This window comes from Paroedura picta, chromosome 9, assembly GCF_049243985.1.
Source record: "Paroedura picta isolate Pp20150507F chromosome 9, Ppicta_v3.0, whole genome shotgun sequence".
NCBI classification, from domain to species: Eukaryota; Metazoa; Chordata; class Lepidosauria; order Squamata; family Gekkonidae; genus Paroedura; species Paroedura picta.
Genome location: NC_135377.1, coordinates 4057362 through 4063361, shown reverse-complemented (window position 1 = coordinate 4063361; position 6000 = coordinate 4057362).

The window sequence follows — 6000 nt, the reverse complement described above, 5'->3', positions numbered from 1 at the left end:
GGGGCAGGGGCAGGGGCAGGGGCAGGGGCAGGGGCAGGGGCAGGGGCAGGGGCAGGGGCAGGGGCAGGGGCAGGGGCAGGGGCAGGGGCAGGGGCAGGGGCAGGGGCAGGGGCAGGGGCAGGGGCAGGGGCAGCCCAGCTCGACCTGCCAGCAGGTAAGGAGAGGGTGTGTGGGTGAGAGGGGGCAGGGAACGAGTATTCTCACCCCTTATGTGGATGTTCCACATAAGCAGCCGGATGTTCCACATAAGGGTCGAGAATCCTTGTCGGTAGATTTATTAGTACCATTTCGAGAGAACTGTTAGTCTGATGAGGATTAAAACTGCAAACTGACTGAGGGAGGCCAGTGTCTTCAGAGATAAAGGGGATAACCGGAATACAGACAAAACAGAAGTTCTGGAAGGGGAGAAAACTGTAGCAGCGGCTAGTGTCAGAGTCAGGAACCTGTCTGTAGGTCTGGCAGAAGGGTAAATTTTGGAGGGAAACGACTGAGGATTAGTCTGCAGGTTACGGTGACTCATTCTGCCCCACAGAGTCAATGTGGTGCTGTGGTTTGAGTAGACCCGTGTTCAAGTGTTTGTCCGGTCCTGAAGCACACTGGGGGAACTTAAGGCAACGTCTCCCAGTCTAACCTGCCTGACAGGGGTATTGTAAGGAGAAAGTGGTGTTGGAAGAGTTTGGATATGCCAAGGTGTGGAGGACCGAGTGGCCCGAGATAATAAAATGGTTTTATTGATAAGAGAAACAAATATGCATAGAAAGAACAGAGACCTAACTAACTGTCTAACTGTTCTGTTCAGTGTTTTTTTGTTGTTGTTGTTGTTCTGGAGGGAAGCAAGGAGGAAATGTGCTCAGAGGAGCAGGAAGTCTCCCATTAAGCCAACAGGTGGAGATTATTTGTAAAATGCCTGGAAGTTCCTATTCTAACTATGCTAAATACACATTTTCCCTGATGCCCCCTGCAGGATAGTCTATTTACGCTGTTGAATCATGCACACTGCATATATTGCATATTCCTTCCAATGGAAGCAGGGAGAACAATGTGTGAAATCACTTCCCTTGAACATCCCTTGCCAGGGTCACTGTAGGTCAGTTGCCACTTGTTGGCCCTTACTTATATAGTAGGAGGAGATATGATTTGTTTCGGCTTCATTTCCACCCTCTTTCATTTTAGGAATCCAGCTGTGGGTTCAAAGGTCACCCCCCCCCCTGCAGTGAGGAAGGCACGGCATTCGGCACCAGGTGCTTTGCTATCTCTAAGACTTTCCTCGCCCGCAGAGCAATCTGTAAGCACGGTCGCGTCTGAAGCACTGATAGCAATCCTCAATGGATCATCATCTTTGTCGTCCTTCAAAGCCGGGCTGGCTTCTCCGGCAGCTGTGATAAATGAGACCTGCCAAAAGCGCATCCCCGGCTTCACGAGGAATGCGCCACGATTACCTTTGCCGGCCGAATGCCTCGTACACAGATCCAGATCTCCCCGCCGAGAACCCCGCGAGCAATCCAAACTCCTGACGGGGAAGACATGCCTTCTGCTGCTCTCCCGCAAAGCATGCTGGGCCGTGGCAGCTCTCCAATCACAGGTCTAATCGCCGTGGCAGGTGGGGGTCGTGGCAGGGCCCCAACTCCGCCAGGCAGATAGCAGAAAGGGAGTGAAGAACAACAACGGCGGTTCTGACTCCAAATCTAGGCACCTGCAGCCTTGGACATAATCCTGGCTAAAATCAATGAGGCTTGTTGACAAGCACACAAGGTGACAACTGAGCCGTTTCCTGTGATCCTGGCTTCACGAGAGGTCGCCTTGTGCCTGGAATCCAGCAAACGATGGACTGGAAACACAGGAACAAGGACGGCGAAGAAGAATGAAGGCAGACTCCTGGGGAACAGAAAAAAATGGCTGTGTCGGACGCGCCCAAGGCCTGATCCTGAAGAAATCGTGGTTAGGAATAAATGGGACAAAGGCTGTCTGCTCACCCCCAGGACCTGATCATCAGAGATACACTGCCCCTGCACATTGAGGTTCCACATGAATACAAAGGGAGCGACCTTATGCTAGAATCATAGAAGAATCATAGAGTTGGAAGGGGCCATACAGGCCATCTAGTCCAACCCCCTGCTCAACGCAGGATCAGCCCTAAGCATCCTAAAGCATCCAAGAAAAGTGTGTATCCAACCTTTGCTTGAAGACTGCCAGTGAGGGGGAGCTCACCACCTTCTTAGGCAGCCTATTCCACTGCTGAACTACTCTGACTGTGAAAAACTTTTTCCTGATATCTGAAAGAGACCGTAGTCCTTCTAGGTCAATATTGCCTACTCAAACAGAAATTCTCCCTCCAGGGTCTCCAGTATTTCACGTCACCCCCTGGCTGGTCTCTTTTAACTGGAGATGTCGGGTATTGGAACCTGGGAACTTCTGCATGCCAAGCAGGGGCTCTAGCACTAAGCCCCAACCACTCCCCTAAAAAGTACTGGACACTTGAAGGTGCTTTATGGTGAATCAGATGTTTGGCCATTGATTGACTCATCATTGACTCAGACTGGCCATGGCCTTGAATTTGGAGGTTCCTCTCAGTAACGATGCAGACCGCCATGTATCTCTTTCTAAGAAATGCTCAGCTCTCTTGGTTGTTGTTCAGCAGAATCGCATTCCAGGTTCATGACAAAGACTTACCCTCCATGAATCTGTCTAACCCCCCTTTAAAGCTGTTTACTCCTGTGGCCATCACCACATCCTCTGGCTGTGAAGTCCACATTTCCATCGCTCTCCGTGTAATGTAGGATTTCCTTTCATCCATCTTAAACCTACTGACCATCAGCTTCATTGCACACCCCTGAGGTCAAACTTTTGTCAACACTCTCCACCCCATACATGGTTTTATAAACTCCCCCCCCCCCAATATTCTCCTTTGACATAACAATAGTCACATTACCAATGGAAACAAAAAATTGGCAGGGGGAAGAAATGGGCATGAAAGGGATGGGAAAATGGCAGCCAGTTTTTGCTGTCCGGGGTGCCACAGATCCAGGCTTCCCCCGAATTTCACAGAAAAGCTAGTTTGCGAAAGACTAGAGAAAAGCCAGGGACTCTCTGGGAGGAGCAAAAATGTGCCACAATGCTGTGGGGAATTGGGGGAGGGGGATGGGCTTCTCAAAAATGGTTGCCACCTGAGAGTGGACACAGGTGGGAGCCTGACCTGGGTTGGGGCCCTTGCTGGGACGATGTGATGTCACTGGTAACATGATGATGTCACTTCTGATATCCCCTGGAAGTGACTTGATCATTTGGAGATTGATGATGTGAATCTCATCAGGTTTGTTCACCCCTGTCCTCTGGTATTCCATTTGCAAAGTCTTTACCCCCTTTGTTGTTGTTAGGTGCGAAGTCGTGTCCGACCCATCGCGACCCCATGGACAATGTTCCTCCAGGCCTTCCTGTCCTCTACCATTCCCCGGAGTCCATTTATGCATCAGTTTGCAAGAGAAAATATTTCTACCCTCCATGATATTAACATACATTTTATTTTATTTTTAAAAAGGGGTAAGCAGAAAAGAAGAAGAGTTGGGTTTTATACCCTGCCTTTCTGTACCAGAAGGAGTTTCAAAGGGGCTTACAGTCGCCTTCCCTTTCTCTCCCCACAACAGACACCATGTGGGGTGGGTGAGGCAGAGAGAGCCCTGAGATTACTGAAGAAGAAGAAGAGTTGGTTCTTATATGTCGCTTTTCTCTACCCAAAGGAGGCTGAAGGTGGCTTACAGTCACCTTCCCTTTCCTCTCCCCACAACAGACACCCTGTGAGGGAGGGGAGGCTGAGAGAGCCCTGAGATTACTGAGGAAGAGTTGGTTCTTATATGTCACTTTTCTCTACTCGAAGGAGGCTCAAAGCGGCTTACAGTCGCCTTCCCTTTCCTCTCCCCACAACAGACACCCTGTGAGGTGGGTGGGGCAGAGGGAGCTCTGACAGGACTGCTGTAGGAGAACAGCACTATTAGGGCTGTGACTAGTCCAAGGTCACCCAGCGGGCTGCCTGTGGAGGAGTGGGGAATCAAACCTGGCTTGCCAGATTAGAAGCCGCCACTCTAATCACTATACCAATAAAACTGGAGGTTATACATAGCAATTTTAAAAACCATTATATATTGTGTAATGTGAAAATAAAGGCCAGAGGTAAGCATCAAAATTCTCCCTTCCCCCTCCTCCAATTCTTAATTCCCCCTCCCTCCTCATCTAAATCTTAACAGTATTTGATATTCAACAAAGCTTTAGTGCCATATTACCACTGTATTAATACTTCCATTATTACTATTAGAATCATAGAATCATAGAATCACAGAGTTGGAAGGCCACACAAGCCATCTAGTCCAGCCCCCTGCTCAACGCAGGATCAGCCCTAAGCATCCTAAAGCATCCTAAAGGAGTTTTCCCCATTCGAGTCTTCACTAATCATAGAATCATAGGATCATAGAGTTGGAAGGGGCCATGCAGGCCATCTAGTCCAACCCCCTGCTGAATGCAGGATTAGCCCTAAGCATCCTAAAGCATCCAAGAAAAGTGTGTATCCAACCTTTGCTTGAAGACTGCCAGTTTTTTCTGCTGCTTCAGACCAACATGGCCACCCACATGTACCTACTACTCGTTCCATTAGGCATCTTATTTTCTCTACAAATCCACATTAAGTTTTACACAAAAACACCGTCATGCCATAACGTGGAAAAACCATCCAACCTATGCCTAGTATCAAGAAGAAGACAAGATAGGATGTAAACTGTTAAAATAAAACTTCTAGTTCTACGTATATATTTATAACTATTTCTCATTGTAAATTTAACTTCTGCTTTCATAGTAGACTCTCTCTCGTGCCTCAAAGTCTAAGGAAATTTTTTTGAACAGGCCTAATTTCAATAGAATCGGTCCTTAGGGCTTGAAGAAGATTGACTGATAATATCGCGTTCTGCTTGTACGCCAATTTTTGAGATTATTAGGGATTACGATATTGAGCCACTTATTATGGATGAGGCACTAGTCTATCCTATTCCCCTCTAAAGAAAATGGCAGCTTAGCTAGGTGGACTGCATGGCAATATCCCTTCCCAAAGCCCCCCCTCCCCTCCCTAAGCCCCCCCCCTCTTCCACTCCTCCCCCATTTCCAGGTATTTCTGAACCTGGAGTTAGAAAACTAGACTGGCCCATCTACACATGGCTCCAGGGACTGAGGCCAATTAAAACAACAATTAGGAAGCAAATATGGTCCAATGTGCTGCCAGAGTTTAAATATGCATGACAGAGCAGCACCAAGCTGCTTAAAATAATAAAATGGCTTACATTAAGCAGAGAAACAAATTTTGCATTAAAAGAAGAATGGGAGAACCAGCAATTCTGGTTGTTTGTTCTGTTTGTTCTGGATACAAGCTGTGTGTGTGTGTGTGTGCTGTGCCAATCAGTTATTACAACACTCAAAACAATGGCATACCCTGGACTCAATAAGGACATAGGTTTTCTAAATCTCACTATGCATGTTAACCTTGTTAGCCTCTTATAGCCACATTCCTTACAATCCTCTTCTTTTAAATTTATTTTATTTGGGCCAATGCGACTGTAATGTGATGTTTGTAATATGTAATGTGATTTTGAATTTAGCTCTCTGGTCTCAGGACAAGATAGTTGCTAATATAGCTTGTCACTTGCAAGGATTTTTTCACACTTGGGTGGAGAGGGATGAGGCCAGCAACAACTGGGAAAGTGTCTGCCATGAATGACTAACATGGACAGTTTTATTTCTCCAATGTTTTTGTGAACTACAACTGAACTCAAGGGGACTGATTGGCTGTTTTAGCAAAGAATTATCACATGGCATCACATGGCTGAATTTGGATATAGTGACACCGTTTACTAATTTGCCATAATTTGCTTTTGCCTTATATCTCCACAGTTATGATGGTTGTTCATTTAGTCTGAGGAAGAGTGCCTGCATTCGAAAGCTCACGCCTTGAATAAATCTTTGTTG